This window comes from Antechinus flavipes, chromosome 3, assembly GCF_016432865.1.
Source record: "Antechinus flavipes isolate AdamAnt ecotype Samford, QLD, Australia chromosome 3, AdamAnt_v2, whole genome shotgun sequence".
NCBI classification, from domain to species: domain Eukaryota; kingdom Metazoa; phylum Chordata; class Mammalia; order Dasyuromorphia; family Dasyuridae; genus Antechinus; species Antechinus flavipes.
Window position 1 is genome coordinate 348,864,617 of NC_067400.1, and position 16,058 is coordinate 348,880,674.

Here is a 16,058-nt window from a genome sequence, read left to right on the forward strand (position 1 = left end):
ATGAATGTGTAGTTATCAGGATTGATAGAAGTTATAGGCAGATTGATGCCACTGAAGAACTAAAGAAATATAAATTCATATGAAGAAACCGACCTACTTTCACACTGAAATTTAAGCCTTTCTCCAGGCTTTTGTATTTCTACAAAATACAAAGTTCTATTAATTTATCTAATATCAGAAAGACAATTCTATCATTATTTTTGAGAATAAAAATCATGCTAGAGAAAAGATGAGTTCAAACCACCTTAATTGTTACTTAAGTCTTTATAGATGTATACCTTTTGCCATGAGCATTAGGCAATTTGGTAAACAAAATGGTTCATGTCATCACATTTAGATGCTAATGCCATAATATATACATTATGTTGGAAGTTTGCTTATTTTTTGTTTTTATTTCTTAAGTGAAACCTATTAAAAACATGTATAAATTAATACTTGAAAGTGTCATAAATGATGCTATTAGGTGAATAAAAACTTTAAATATCCATGAATTAACAATGAGTTGCTTTAAAGTATTTTAAACAAGAATAATACTAACTTTAGTCATTAAAATGTCAAATGGACTAGTATATTAAAAGTTGATTGAAATTATGTGCTCTATGCAATGAAGAATAAATCTGTATAGCCAAAGGTTAAAAAACAAAAAACCTCCAAAAAACAAAACCCAAAAAACTCTCCAACCTTTCCATGATTTTATCTTTGTATATAGACTGTAGGTTATTTTGAATACTAATCATATTTCTAATTATCATAGTCATATGATACTATTTTTCAAGTGCATCATAATTTCAAAGAACAAATCTGCTTTTATAGTACTGAAAAAAATAAATTACTGGCCTCAGGTATTTCCTCTAAAGCACCAGTTAAAAAGTGATGAGTGTATGTCTTCACTTACCTATAAGTATGGCTGACACAGCAGGGCTGGTTGTAACAAGTTCGGTTAGCTTCCAGAAAACCCAACCCAGGAGATTCTGTTTGTGTTCTAGCACTGAGAGTCTGTAGAGTTGAGAATGAAAACTTGCAAATATTATCACAATTAGTATGTAGGAAATAATTAGACAAAAATATAAGGAAATAATTAGACATATATATAAGACATAGTAGATAGAAGCACCATGAGCTGGATAAGAAGCTAATTTTTAAAACTACAAAAGCAATATGTTCAAAAGCAATCATAGTAAAATAGTCTTACTCTTTTTTTTTGTAAATTGATGGAATTTTAGATTTATTTTAACTGTTGTTAAATGGTTGTTAACTCAGTACTTTTTTAAAGCTTATTTTTCTTTCAACAAGCCATTTTAAAAATTTTATTAAGAACTTTAATAATAATTTAAAAAATAAGTTTTCTAGAGGCAATGCAATGTAGTAGAAAGAGCCCTGGAATTGGAATCAGGAGATAATATGGTTCTGTTACTTGATCTATATATAGATTCTTCTCCTTTCTGAACCTTAACTTTCTTATTTGTAAATATATATATGATTTATATTTATTCCATTTTTGTACTAAATATGGCAATTTTATTGATGATAAACAATATAGGTCTCTGGTGCTTCTCCCCCTACTATAAGGGCATAGGTTGTGTGTGGGGGTCTCCAGTCATGGAACTCCCTTATTGGGGATGAAGATCTATGATTGTTAAAGCCAAAGATAACATTGTTAAAGCCACAGGATACAATCTGGTCCTCTAGGTAGCCCAAGATATCCTTCAAGGGTCCTTCTGGTGCTTGCTTCATCACTTTCTTGATTTTATTATAGTTAACAGATTCCTCCAGACAGCAGGTCAGATCCACAATAGATACACTAGTAATAGGAACATGGCATGGAAGGCCATGCCTACAAGCTTCCCATTCAGCTCAAGTATGACCTTAACTATACCCTTAAAAGCATAAGTGGAAATAGGGACAATGTTTTGGGCAGCATATGCTCATCATACCACAACCTGCCAAAGATGCATTTTATTATCTTCATAAGTCTTTCCATAATGTCCAAATTGTCACAAAGTTGACCAAGGAGGCCAAGCTGTTGGCAGTTCAGGAGTCATTACTGATAATCTTAAAGGAGTTATCCTTTTTATCATGATTTATTCCCATCAAGAACATTAGGGCATCAGCAGAAAGAACAGAGATAATTATGCCAATGACTCCAATTTTTAAGTGAGTCCTGGCCTTTTCCATAATGGTAAAAACACCAGTGTATTCCACCACATACTTGGCTTCAGCATCTCCTCATTTAATATTTGTGGGATCTTGCTCCTGGAAGATGGTAATGGCATTTCCACTGATCACCACCTTTTCATTCTCAGACTTGACAGTACCCTTGAACCTGCCATGGGTAGAATCATATTGAAATATATAAACCATATATTAGTGGTCAATGAAGGGGCAATATGTCTTCCACCTGAGTTGAATGCAGCACTGGTCACCAGGCACCCAGTTTAGCTAAATCCATTAATTCTCACGTTTACCATCTTGTTTCAGGAATGTGACTGCAGCAATAAATCCTGGCTAAATAAGATAATTTATTCATTAGAGCAGTTGGTGGAGAATATTAACAAAGCATTGGATTTTGGGAAAAAATACAAATACAGAACACAAAATATATAGGAGAAAAATATTAGAGCAAAATCAAAAGATACCTAAACTAGAAGGACAAAAGGTATCTGGTATCTGTAATTCAAAACAACAGTTCTTGAATATAAAACTTGCTATAACAATTTAAAAATTATTAAAGTCCCAGAGAAACATGATGAAACAAAGAGTCTTAATACCATGTCATTGGGAATCATGTATGAAATTTTTTTTTAATATTGAAAATGTAGGATAAAGAGAATCCATGAAGTTTTAGATGAATAAAATCTATGGGATGCCAGCAGAGAAAAACCTTAAGTTAAACCAACGCAAATGTATAGTTATCAAGTCCCAGGACTTCTATTTCAAAGAGAAACTCTTGCAAGCATCCAGAAGGAAACAGTTTGCTAGCTAAAATGTATCAGTTAGAATAATTTATTATTATTAATCCATGATGAAGTATGAAAAAATGGAAAATGATGTAATTCCTCCCCTAAAAGGAAAATCATCTAGCACATAAAAAAATATACACAGTTTTATGAGAAAATATTAATCTTCCACAAAGAATATATGTATTAGTGAGATGATGTGAAAATTCAGCAAATCAAAGAAACTTTTCAAGTCCAGATAAGATAAGATAAATGGCAATTCACTGTTTACATGGTCTAAGGAGGAGACAAGATGATTGTCCCTTAGAAATATTATATTTTCTTTTTTTTTAAATAACTTTTTATTGACAGAACCCATGGCAGGGTAATTTTTTACAACATTATCCCTTGTACTCTCTTCTGTTCCAATTTTTCCCTTTCCTCCCTCCACCCCCTCCCCCAGATGGCAAGCAGTTCTATACATGTTAAATAGGTTACAGTATATCCTAGATACACTATATGTATGCAGAACCGAACAGTTCTCTTGTTGCACAGAGAGAATTGGATTCAGAAGGTATAAATAACCCGGGAAGAAAAACAAAATGCAAGCAGTTTATTTTCATTTCCCAGTATTCTTTCTTTGGGTGTAGCTGCTTCTGTCCATCCTTGATCAATTGAAACTGAGTTAGATCTTCTCTTTGTCAAAGAAATCCACTTCCATGAATTCCTCATACAGTATCGTTGTTGAGGTATTTAATGATCTCCTGGTTCTGCTCATTTCTTTTCTTTTTTTTTTAATAACTTTTTATTGACAGAACCCATGCCAGGGTAATTTTTTACGATATTATCCCTTGCACTTACTTCTGTTCCGATTTTTTCCCTCCCTCCCTCCACCCCCTTCCCCAGATGGCAAGCAGTCCTATATATGTTAAATAGGTTACAGTATATCCTAGATACAATATACGAACAGTTCTCTTGTTGCACAGGAATATGTTGCACATATTCAGAAGGTATAAATAACCCGGGAAGAAAAATAAAAATGCAAGCAGTTTATATTCATTTCCCAGTGTTCTTTCTTTGGGTGTAGCTGCTTCTGTCCATTTTTGATCAGTTGAAACTGAATTAGCTCTCTTTATCAAAGAGATCTACTTCCATCAGAATACATCCTCATACAGTATCATTGTTGAGGTATATAATAATCTCCTGGTTCTGCTCATTTCACTTAGCATCAGTTCATGTGAGTCTCACCAGTCCTCTCTGTATTCATTCTGCTGGTCATTTCTTACAGAACAATAATATTCCATAACATTTATATACCACAATTTACTCAACCATTCTCCAATTGATGGGCATCCATTCATTTTCCAGTTTCTAGCCACTACGAACAAGGCTGCTACAAACATTTTGGCACATACAGGTCCCTTTCCCTTCTTTAGTATCTTTTTGGGGTATAAGCCCAGTAGAAACTGCTAGATCAAAGGGTATACAGAGTTTGATAACTTTTTGAGCATAGTTCCAAATTGCTCTCCAGAATGGCTGGATGTGTTCACAATTCCACCAACAATGTATCAGTGTCCCTGTTTTCCAACATCTCCTCCAACATTCTGCATTATTTTTCCCTGTCATTCTAGCCAATCTGAGAAATATTATATTTTCTGAAGTTCGTTGAGAGAATACAGATTGGAACTTTGGGGGACTACTCTCATTGAAGGAGATCACACTGATGTAAAATACTGAAAGGGAAGGACTGGAAGAGAGCAAATTGGTATTTCTGATATTTATTTTGTATCTACCAATATCGATACATGTTATCTCACTTCAAGAAATATAAGTTCTTTAAGGATAGAAACTATTTCACATTCAATCTTTGTATCCGGAATAACTAGTAGAGTGCCTGGCACATAGTAAATGTTTAGTAAGTAAGTGTTTGTTCATTGTTTGATTGATTAATAAGAATCATTCAAAAAAAAGATGGAAGAGTAGTATCTGAACAATATCTTTATATGTTCTAGGTAAGATATGTACTAGGTATTCAAAAAGACTATTGAAAATCAGCCCTGTTTGGTAGATATTTAAGGGGAGGTGGGTTAAATGTCTGCAGTTCTTCCTGCTGATCATGAGATTCCCCTCCAGCAATATGAACAGGGAATAAATTTCCATGCAGACAACTCTGGTTGGTTTTCTCCTTCACAAATTGGGATCGAAATGAAGAAATAAAGGAGAAAAGCCTCAATCCCAAATTAAAAATTGGTTATTAATATAATAGTAAAATAGTTTCTCTCACTAGGAAGGAAATAAAGAGCCAAATTATTAAGGATTTTAAAGATCAAACAGAATTTTATATTTGGTCCTGAAGATAATAAGGGCTCACTAGAATTTAGTGAATAGGGTAATGACCTGGTCATTCTTGTGTTTTAGAAAGGTCATTTTGATAGCTAAATGGAAGATGCACTGGGGTGAGGAGAGACTGGAGGCAAGATCAGCCAGAGGCTATTGTAATAGTGTAAGCATAGAGATAAAGAGCTCTTGCATCAGGGAGGTAGCAGTCTCAAAGGATAGTAGAGGATTTATTTGAAAATGTTGCAAAGGTAGAAATTGATAGGATTTTAGGAATAGTTTGGATATGGAGAGGGAGAAAGTTAAAGAGTAAAGAGTTGAAGGGAAGTGAAGGGGAAACCCTGATAGAATAGTATTACTCTTATTAAGCAATAGGGAAATTAGAATCAGACAAAGTTTGGGGAGAAAAAATAAGTTTAGTTTTGGTCATGATCTTTTAGCTTTTATTTTCAAAATGTATGCATGGTTTTCAACATTTTCCCTTGCAAAACTTTGTAATTTTTCCCTTCCCTTCCCTCAACTCCTCCCTTAGACAGCAAGCAATCCAATATATATTAAACATGTGCAATTCTTCTTTACATATTTGCACAATTAGGTCATAATCACTTTTAAATACAATAGGCAGTTGGATCTCTTCTTATTAAATCCTGAGACTAGCAAGGATGAACCAGATGGGATTTTCTGAATTGTATTGCTTGAGAAGATATCTTGAAGATTCCCAAAGAATCCCCGGAAAGGTTAAGAAAGAAAGCATTATGAGAACTTAGAAAGAAGTCCCCCAAAGTGAAGCACATTTTAAGAGACTACAAAAAACTAAAAAAAAAAAAAAAAAAGCTATTATTTCTTAACATTGGGGAATGTTACTGGGGACTAGACTAGAAACAAGTTCAAAAATTTTCTCTGGGTTTGAATTATGATGAGACTCAAGCATCTGACTCTCTAAAGGATTATAACTCAGTCTCTTCTATCAGCTGGAAATCTTTTGGGGGATGGACAGCAATATAATAGAGAATTCAATGGCAATGTAAAAAAGTATGATGTCATATAAAACCACACTTGGGGGTCACATTCCTTAGGTTCAAATGCTACACTTGGTATTTTTTTTTTTTTTTGAAAAGGAATGCTCTTGAGATCTGGACCCCAGCACGACTACTAAAAACAGGAGTGCTGGCTAACAGAGGCAAAGAAAAAAACTAATACTAATACTTGAGCTCATACTTTCCTGTTCAAATGGATGTGCTTCCAGTCAGGAGTCTTTTCTTAATTCCCAGATTTGGATCATCCTTGACCACTGATCACTTTTCCATGACCATCTGAGTCCCCAGTCTTGCCTTAGTTATACTAGCCTGAACACCTGGCCCAGGACTTGGTGGTCTGCTGTAGTTCTGTGGTAGTAATGTTCATATGAGCGAATAGTATTTCTGGAAATGTAAATTTGTTTATTCATTCATTCTACCCAGCAAGCAACATTAAGCACCTACTGTATGTAGAGCACTATGCTAGATATTGAGAGATATAGAAATTTTAGATAAAACTTTATATAAAATGATTTTGTCTTCATGAAGTTTATAGTCTTGTAGCTTGTGCAAAGGCAAGGCATTGGAAAAGTTAAGGATGTGCCCAGAGGTGGAATTTTACTTGGGATACAATACCAAGTGGTGGAAGATTTTTTTGAGCAAAAGACTGACATAAATATGAATCTACTAACATGGTATGAAGGTTAAACTTGAGAAAGTAGGGAATGGTAGAAAAACATGTTAGGTGGCCATTGAATGTAAATGTAGCTAGAAAGGGTTAGTGGAATCAAAAATTCAGAAAGAGCATTAAGAATAGAAGAAAAATTGGGGGTGAAGGATAAATCCTTGAGCTCAGCCTTTAATAAAGAAATTTGTCCTTAAGTAATGAGAGTATGGAACTAAGATCTAGCTAAGCTAAGATCTAGATCTACCAAAGAGGACTGAGTATATGGTATAGTAGAGCACTGTACTAGAGCCAGGAAGGCCTGGATTCAAATTTTGCCTCAGATCACATGAGACAACATTTGTAAAACACTTGATACAGTGCCTGGCACATAGTAGGTGCTTATCAAATATTGTTCCCTTCCCTAACTCTAGATACTTATTATATCCAGGAAAGCCTAAATTCAAATTTTGCCTCAAATCAAATGAGACAATATTTGTAAAGCACTAAGCACAGTGAGTGCCAAATAGCAGATGCTTACCAAATATTTGTTTCTTAACCCGAGATTGTGACTCTGTGATTTAGCTTCTCTGGGCCTTAGTTTCCTTATCTATAAAATGAAGTGGTAAGATAATGACTTGACTTCTATCTCTAAGTCCATTTTATGAATTTATTATATATTCTATAATATTTCCATATTAATTTCATTTGGTGTTATTACCTTTATTAGGCAATAAGTTCCTTGAGGGCACAATTCCTGTCCTGTTCCTGTCCTCAAAGAGCTTACATTTAGAATTGTGTCCCACCCCCTTAGAAGCTGCTTACGTCAAAGCCTTGTGGGAAATATGGTTCAGAGAAATATTATCTTTATCTGGATATAGCCTTAGCTGGACATACCCTTACAAAATTCCAATATTTTAGAGCTAAAATGAACTTCAGAGATCATTTAGTCCAGGTATTCTTAAGCTGGGGTCCATAAATTTGTTTTTAAAAGATATTTTGATAATTGTATTTCAATAAACTTGATCTTCTTTGTAACCCTATTTATTTTATTTTATGCATTTGAAAACATGATTCAAAAAAGGGGTTTATAGACTTCACCAGATTTTCACAGAAGTTTATGACATAAAAAAAGGGTAAGAATCCTTGCTCTATCTAGTCCAACTCTTGTTAGGAAAGAGAAAAGTCACTTGGATAAGGTCATACAATCAATGTGTCAGAGAAATGTCTTGGATCCATTAAGGGGAATAAGTATAGTATCTTATACTTTGTAGGTATTCGTTAAGTGCTAAATTGAATTGAATATAAAACAAGGTGGCATTTGCAAATGGAATAGGAGCAGAGAACCACAGGGCCTAGCTGAACTAAAGAGAACAAAAAATGAAAGTTTTAAAACATTTTAAAGTCAAGAGACCAAACTTTGTGCCATTACTAAATGGAAAAGATTGATTCCCTAGCTAGTCAATGAATTAGAAAAAAGAATACCAACTGTGATTCCTGAGGGAAGGGTATAAAGGATTAGATAAAACCACTGGGGATAGGGTTTGGGCAAAAAAAATATTTATGTAAAGAAAACCAAGAAGTAAAAGCTCAAGGATGGAAAAGAAAAATAAAGATTTTTAAAACAGGAAATATAATGAAGTACACAGGAAAACATTTAAATTAGTAATGCACCACATTTCTATAACTCTTATAGATTACAAAGTATCTTTGTCTCAACAACTCTATGAGGCAAAGGTAGAACATTTTTTTTTTAAGAAACTGAGACATAGAGAAGTAAAATGACTGACCTAGAGTTAGCAAACAAGAATCAGATGCCAAACCTAGCTTCCAACTCCAAATACAGAGCTTCTTTCCATTACACCAGGTTTTTAAAATCCCAAATTCATTTTTGCCAGAAAGTTAATGTCAGCAAGTGAAATAGGGACAAGGCTGGCATATTTGGTCAGAGTTGAATTGTGCTAAATGAAAAGAGGCATTGGAGGAAAAGGAGAGAAAGAAAAGATAGGAGAATAAAAAAACTAGCTACAGAATTTGAGATAAAAGTATAAACTTAGATATCATAGAATCATGAAGCTGGAAGGGATCTTAAAACAACTATTCAGTTGAGCAGAACAAGACATTTTTTAGACATAAAAAGCAGGAATTTGTTTTTCTAGACTATGAATACTTATTACAAAGGTTTTCTCTGTGTGTTTCTGTCTCTGTTTCTGTCTCTGTCTTTCTCTGTGTGGGAATGTCTCTGTCTTCCTCTCTCTCTCTCTCTCTCTCCTCTCTCTCTCTCTCTCTCTCTTTCTCTCTCTCTCTCTCCCTCCCTCCTTCATAATGGGATAATAATGGGAAAGAGATTTTTCTTAATTAAAAAATTTAAATTAAAAGGCTTTTTAAAAAAGAGCTAATATAAGTGAAATGAGCAGAACCAGGAAATCATTATACATGGCAACAACAAGACTATATAATAATCAATTCTGATGGACTTGGCTCTCTTCAACAACGAGATGATTCAAATCAGTTCCAATTGTTCAGTGATGAAGAGAGCCATCTATAACCAAAGAGAGGACTGTGGGAATTGAGTATGGACCACAACATAGCATTTTCATTCTTTCTGTTGTTGTTTGCTTGCATTTTGTTTTTTTCTTCAGGTTTTTTTCCCCCTTCTTGATCTGATTTTTATTGTGCCACAAGATAACTGTATAAATATGTTTACATATATTGGATTTAACATATATTTTAAAGTATTTAACATGTATTGGACTACCTGCAATCTAGGGGAGGGGTTGGAGGGAAGAAAGGGAAAACTTGGAACAAAAGGTTTTGCAAGGGTCAATGTCGAAAAATTACATATACATATGTTTTGTAAATAAAAAGTTTTAATTTAAAAAAAGTTATCTACCACTAAAAAAAAAGAGCTAACATAATCTAATCCCCCTTATTTTATAGAGGAAGTTGAAGAGGATGAAGGAACTAAACATGTGACACATGGCATCCATTCTAATCAGATATGGTAAGTTGTTCCACTGGCTTTGCTTAAATGCTTTTCTTCATTAAAAGGAGTATAACTCTTAGCATTCTTGGTAAAAAACAGCACCTAATCCTACATTCTTCTCTTTCTCTCAAAATTCTAGAAGCATTTTGAATATGTATATTCTCATGCTTTGCTGAAAACCACATTGGCATTCTTTTTTAGTGTACTGAAGATGAGATGTGTATAAATCACTTTAGAAACTTTAAAGACTATGTAAATGTCAATAGTAATGATAATAATAATACTTTCCCATTGAGGCTAGAGCATCACTGAATATAGAATAGGCATTCCTTAAATTCTTCATTAGAATCTTTAAATTTAATGGGAATCTTTCTTTTTTTTTTTTCCCTCTATAAAGCCATGAAAGTCTGGTCCAGGGAATTTTAAAAACAGAGAAATTGAAAACCTAGTTCTAACCTCTGGATCCAAACCTCTTATGATTGGGGCTTGTGATAACTGTTTTTCCTTTAAATTATTACTATCTGGAGGACAGCTCCCAATTGCTCTTGAAGGGCAGGAATTTAGAAATCAATGAATCCTCAATTTCAAAAAATAATCTTTTAATTTACTCTTTGAAAATAGAACACACTTTAAAACCATAAAGAATGAGCTTAGAGCTATTCACAGCAATATTTGTTTTAATAGCACTTAGACAAAGTGAATGTCCATTAGTGTGTTATAAGAAATATATATTTGTTATATAATCAAACAAGCAAAACCATGAAAACAATGGATACAATAACTAAAATTAAGTACATGAAAAAAAACCACAGCTAAAATGATGACCTAATGTCCTACTTTCTTTAAGAGGCCTTCTCCACTCCATCTTCCCTTTGAAATTCACTTCCATTTGCATTATACGGATTTTGTATGTAAATACTTTTTTACATATTATCATTCATCAGAATGAACTTCCTGAGAGTAAAAACTAGTTTTGCCCTTTATTTCTATTCTCAGCGCCTAGTACAGAGTAAGGGCTTAATATATATTTGTTGATTCATTAACTGTAATGATAAAGATTAGAATAATAGAAGACATTGGAACTCAAGAACCATGTCCCTCTAGAAGAGATGATCTCCTATCCTCCTTTCAAGAGGTAAAGAAAAATTGCAAATTCATCTGATACAGTCCTTCTGTTATTTGGTTTTACTGAACTTTTTCCTTTGTTTCAAGGGAAGGCTTTATCAATCAATAAAGATTTGTTGAACACTTACTTTGGGCCAGACATTGAGTTAAATGTTGTGTAAACAAAAAGAAGGATAAGATGGTTTCTGCTTTTAAGTAACTTACAATCTATTGGAGGAAGATAACATGCAAATAAATATATACACAGTAGCTGTAGTAGTATACAGGATAAATAGGGAATAATTCACAGAGGAAAGGCATTAGAATTAAGAAAACCTGGAGAAGTCTTCCTATAGCAAGTAGGATGTTAGGTAGGATTTGAAGGAAGTCAAAAAGTTCAGTAATTGACATGAAAGGGAAAAAACTTTCCATGCATGAGGGACAGCCATAGAAAATACTCATTGCCCAAGAGATGTAGTGTCTTGTTTTAGAATAGCCAGGATGTAAGTGTCACTGGATTGAAAAGTTTGTTTCAGAGAGTAAAGTGTGAAAAGGTTGGAAAGGTAGGAGGAAGTTAGGTTAAGAAGAGTTTTGAATGCTGAATAAAGCACTTTGTATTTGCTTGTGGAGGCCAGAGGAAGCCCTTGGAGTTTCTCCAGAAGGGAGGGTATGTATGATATGATCTGTATCTGTGCTGTGGAAAATCCTTTGGTAGCTTCATGGAGTACAAGGAGACACAGTATGTCTGGGAATGGCTGTGAGGCAAAATTAAAAGGCATCAACAAAACTTTTTTGTTAAAAAAAATCAGCTTGTTCTGCTCCCCTTTTTTTGCCTCCTTTATTGGAACCCATTTAGTCATCTCTTATGAGATTTTGAAAGTCTTTGTAAATTGGAGAAAGTCCCTGGAGATAGTGCAGATGCTGCTCAAGAAGAAACTAGGATGCTTGGGGCACTTCAGTTTGTAATAACAAAGGATGGGGAAAGAAGAAGGGGCTTCAATTTGGAGAAGGACTGAGAAGTGGGAACACCAAAGATTTATTCAACAATCCCCAAGGTATTGGAAGAAGGAGACATCCTCGAACCTGGAAGAAATAGTTGGAGGGAGAGACACAATAGAGGATGTCAGAACAGATCAATGCAATGATGCATCTGAATTCTAGAAAACTGAGAGTATGCAGTGGAAAGAGTGATGGATCTGGTGCCGGAGCATCTAGTTTCAAATTGTGCACTCTGATTTATTACCAGTGTGACCTGGGGAAAAAATCACTCAAATCCTGAGGTCACAGTGTCTTCAGTTTAATATGAAAAGATATGCAATAGATAAGTGGACCAGTGGATAGAGCACAGGTCTGGAGTCAAGAGGACCAGCAATCAAATATGGCTTTAGACACTTACTAGTTGTGTGATCCTGGGTAAGCCACTTAATCCTCATCAACCTCTTATCTTCCCCTCCCATAATAATAAGGTGAAGAGGTGGGACTTGATGACCTCTGAGCTACCTTTGAGTTCTAAATCTTTTGGTGCTTGATTAAAGGACAGAAAGACCTGAGACATTTATTCTCTGCTAATTCTGAACAAGTCTCTTATTAACCTCCCAGCCTCAGTTGTGGGTATAAAAAACAACCGCAAAACACTTTAAGTTTAATCTGCATTATTAACATTTTCTCCATCACTTTCTCAAGTCTAGACAGTCAACAAAACAATAAATCAAACTGATTTGTAGTGTTTGCCAATTTCTGGGGTGCAAATGTTCACAATGAAAATTAAACAAGTTTGTGCAGGCTACAACATAGGTCAGTTTCCTCATCTGTTTAATGGAGATAATAATAGTACTTATCTCTCAGGGTAATTGTAAAGATAAAATGAGATAATAAATGTAAAGTGCTCTGTAAACCCTAAAGCATTACATAAATTTTAGTTATTATTATCATCATTCTTCTTATTATTCTTATTTGGAGGAGGTGATGGAAAAAGAGGAAAAGAAAAAGAAAAGAAAGGAGAAAGATTGACTATAGTCAATGAAAAATGACTACATCTACTCCAGATATTCCTGATGAGGGCAAAATACAGTAGGACCTGCATTTATATTTTCTAACCCAAGATTATTTGGACAGTATCTGGGCACCCAACATCTATGAAATCTTTGTTACATTGAAGTTGGATAGAGAATATCGCGATCTTTTTCCTCAGGTGATTTCCTGAAAGGCAAATACTCTTCAGAGCTGGATGAAAGTCTTCATTCTTGATTAATCAAAGAATTATACAATGATAAAATAAATTTATTTATACATTTATATACATTATATACACTATATATACATTATATACAATACATTTATACAACAGTTCACAAAGTAAATTCCTCACAACAATTCTACAAGACAGTTTTTTTTTGTACATACCTTGGTTTTATCGGGACTATGTCATTTTCCACCTTCTTTAACATTATCTAATACAGTGTCCTTTAGGAAGTAGGTACTTAATGAATGTCTAACAGTTGGATTGAGTACAAAGAAGTGGCCAACATGATCCTTGGAAACAGTAAAGACAATAGTGTAGTATTACTACACTAACCCAACAGGAGTTAATTTAGTTGGGGAAACAAGACATTGGACCAGAGGATGTGGGATGGCAAGGGACCTAAAGAGTCACCTATACAACTTTTATTTTTTTAGGTAGAGAGGAAGGAATGCTTGCCCACACCACTGGGAATTAAACTTGTAGTCTATTAAATTATTAGCTTTTGACTCCCAGTCCCGGTCCCAGAAAAATAACAAATGGCATGTGCTGGATGGTTAAGAGCAAAATGAGTGGGAGAGAGGAGACAGAATTAAGTACCGGAGATAAATCCGTTTTCCATAAGGGGGAGATTACAGAAGGCTGGTGGATGGAGTTTGGAAAAGGCTTCAATGATGGACAGCGACCATTCCATGAATGTTATCCAAGTCAAACATGTAAAGAAGTTTGGGAACACATACATTTATATGGATCGGCACAAATGTATTCCTGATGTTTTACATGCAAAACCTGCCCTGAATTATGACGGCATTATGCAAATGAGCCAGCAGATGGCGCCATGATGTCATATTTAGTCAGCCAAGGGATCAAACCAAAAGCCTTCGCTTACCTCTAAAGTTTGGAGCCTTCCAAGTGTGGGAATGGGAACAAGTTGATTCAGCTCTGAGCCTGGCTGCTCTGTTTAGGATTCATTTCACTTGGATCAGTCCAGATTTGGGCAACGAAGCCAGAATTGAACTCATCACCTAGGGCTAGACACAAAGAAATGTTCTATAAACCTTACCCTGTGATGCACTGGAAATAATTCTGGATTTGTTATCTGCCATTTTTGCCTGTGTGATCTTAGACAGGGGGCTTCATTTCTTTCCATGTCTTAGAGCATTTATCCGCAAAATGAAGGGTTTGTTCTAGATGACCTTTAATGCTTTTTTCAGATTTAAATCTGTGATGCATTTCAGGAATACCAAAAAAACAAAAAACAAAAAACCCCAAAAGCAAACAAACAAAAACTATTAAATGCTTACTATATATCAGCTAGTGGGCTAAGATCTGGAGGATAAAAATATAAACAAAAAGAAAGACAGTACCTGCCCCTAAAGAATTTACATTCTATTGGGGGAATACAACACATAAAAGCTAGAACCAAGTGGAAAGAACCCTATGGGGTGTGGTGGAGAAAGAAGTATAGAAAATCAAGAATGAATCCCAGAAAGGAATGAAGGAGTGAATTTGCCTGGATTGGCCCTTTTCTTGAGATTGGGGTGGTGGTGGGGTTTTCTAGGAGAAATTTACCAGTCAGAGGAAGGGGCCATAGGAGTGGAGTGATCTTTCAGGATGAGCAAAGTACTAGGTTAAATGGTTAAAGAAGCCCATAGAGTCAGGATTGAAGCCCCAGGGGGAATGAAAGATACTGAACAAAGATCTTAACTCTTAAGAAAGGGTCGTCAGAGTGTCTCACTCCTCCCATTCCCTCTCTCCTGCCTGTGAACTGGAGACCCTTCCAAGCAACTTATCATAAATCTAGATGTAGAATTGTCCTTAGAAGTCTCTCATTTTTGTACTGAGGAAATTGAAGACCATAAAAGTTTAAGAGCTCTAGACCTTAGAGATATTAAATGGAAAAACTGGGATTCAAATCAATATCTTCTGACATTAAAACCAAATACTCTTCCCACCACTTTGATACATTGCCCTCATAGCCCTAAAAGAAAAAAGCCCTCATTTGTGCCCATTCTCTGTCTCCTTTGAAGCCATCATTGGTGAATACAAATAGGTTGAAAACTATAAGTACAGGTCCTACTATACTCTGCTCCTGCCAAATATATCTAGAGTAAATGGGGTCAGTTCCCCAAATTTAAAGGACAACTGAAAAATTAGAAAATATTAGAATAGTGACTAGGAAGACAAGGGGATACTATATGAAGATCATACTAACAGAATGATGTCAGTCAGTCAGTTTATTAAGCATTAGTACCAAGAACTATGCTAAAAACTAGGGCTACAGGGGAAAAAATTAGAGTTAAAGATTAGCCAAAAATAGGGTCCCTGCCAGCCAGAAGCTCACATTCTAATGGAAGACACAACATAAAAAAATATACATGAAATATATTTGCAGCATAAATGGAAGGCAATCACAGATGGAAGTCACCATCAGGGGAGGGTGGGAGGAGGGAAGAGGAAAGGCCTCCTGAAAAAGCTGGGATGTGTTTAAGAAGTGAGGAACATTAAGATCAGTATTGCTAGATGATGGAGTATATGAAGAGGAATACAGAAAAGGCAAAAGGGGTCAGGTTAGGAATAATTTTAATTGTCACATTAAGGATTTTGTATTTGAGCCTGAAGATAATAGGCTACCACTGACATTTAGTCTTGTTTAATATTTTATTTTTCCAATTACATATAAAAAAACTTAAACTTTTATTTTTATTTTTATTTTTTTTAGATTTTGAGTTATAAATTCTCTTTCGTTCTCTCCTCTTCCCATAAAGAACTCCCA

At 34.8% G+C, this 16,058-nt stretch overlaps 1 pseudogene; it reads right to left on the reverse strand.

Annotated features, from left to right (window-relative positions):
* Positions 1-1,518: 1,518 nt before the first annotated feature.
* Positions 1,519-13,984, reverse strand: LOC127557232 (glyceraldehyde-3-phosphate dehydrogenase-like; annotated as a pseudogene).
* Positions 13,985-16,058: the final 2,074 nt, after the last annotated feature.